This window comes from Pteropus vampyrus, unplaced genomic scaffold (assembly GCF_000151845.1).
Source record: "Pteropus vampyrus isolate Shadow unplaced genomic scaffold, Pvam_2.0 Scaffold146, whole genome shotgun sequence".
In the NCBI taxonomy this organism is placed as follows: Eukaryota; Metazoa; Chordata; class Mammalia; order Chiroptera; family Pteropodidae; genus Pteropus; species Pteropus vampyrus.
The window spans coordinates 552,763-553,969 of record NW_011888927.1 but is presented as its reverse complement, the minus strand read 5'-3'; the positions used below and the strand labels follow the sequence as shown (position 1 = coordinate 553,969).

The window sequence follows — 1,207 nt, the reverse complement described above, 5'->3', positions numbered from 1 at the left end:
GAACGAATGTAATATTATATGTCAATTATAATTGAAAAATGAAAAATTATTTAAAAAAATATATACAGATGACAGATAGATGGATGGAAAGATGAACAGACAGATAGATTTTCTAGCTCTGTATGCTGAGAATGCCTGGGTGTCCATTTTTAAATTGGGTTTTACTTTTAGTTCAGAAATTCATTTCATATCTTAAATTCGTTTGAAAATTTCTCCTGATGCTTCTCTGCTACTTTAAGGGTATTCTTTATATTTTTCATTTACATATTTAAATAAGTACTGCATTTATTGAGGATCTAATATGTGCCAGACTTACGCTAAATCCAGAGGCTAAAATCTCAGCCCTTAAGTAATTCATTTATCTCCTGGTTTTCTAAGGAGATAATTTGTAATATAATGCTATAGATGCTATTGTTGACTTCACAGTGGGAGATTTAAATGGCTCAACAGTAAAACCCTTGCAAGGATATAGAAAAGAATGTTTTAATTAATGTTACAGAGGAAATACAATGGAGCCCACTTTTTTTTGCTCAAGTTTGGGAAAAGTCAAACTATACAAATTATACTTCTCATCAGTCAACATAGGACAGAGAACACTGATGACATCAGGCATAAAGATAGCTGAGTAAGAGATACTGAGATAGAGTAGAGCTAGCATGGTGGAGGACTGGCTAAACCTCTTAGACAATATAATGGATAGAATCTACTTAAAGTGATCATTCAGAAATTCCAGGTTTAGAAAGCATCAGTGCTTTTGCAAATAATAATAAGGGAACTGATCTCAGAAGCTACCTTGCATCCTAACCAGATCTGCATTGCCCAAGAACAGAGTGGATAAAAGAAAAATAACACTTTACTACACAAGAAGGTAGATTAAAACAAGAAATTTAAGAAAACACAACTTAGCCATTTGTAGCTAAGAGTTTTTACCAGTTCTATGATGGAGAAGAGATGGAAATAAATATCAGAACTTTCTGCATATCATTTTCCTTTTTATTTTTTTATTTTTTAAGCAAGGCAACCTTTGGTCGACCTCACAGATTGCAAGGACCTTGTCAGTTTACAATCCCTTATTTTTTTTATTTTTTACACCCACAGCACTGGTCTTCCTAGGTGGTCTCCCATCCAAGTACTAACCAGGCCTGATTCTGCTTAGCTTCCTAGATCAGACGGGATCAGGCTTGTTCAGAATAGCATGGCCATAGAC

At 34.1% G+C, this 1,207-nt stretch overlaps 1 pseudogene; it reads right to left on the bottom strand.

Moving 5' to 3' along the window:
• Positions 1 to 1,089: 1,089 nt before the first annotated feature.
• On the bottom strand, positions 1,090 to 1,207 carry LOC111745154 (annotated as a pseudogene).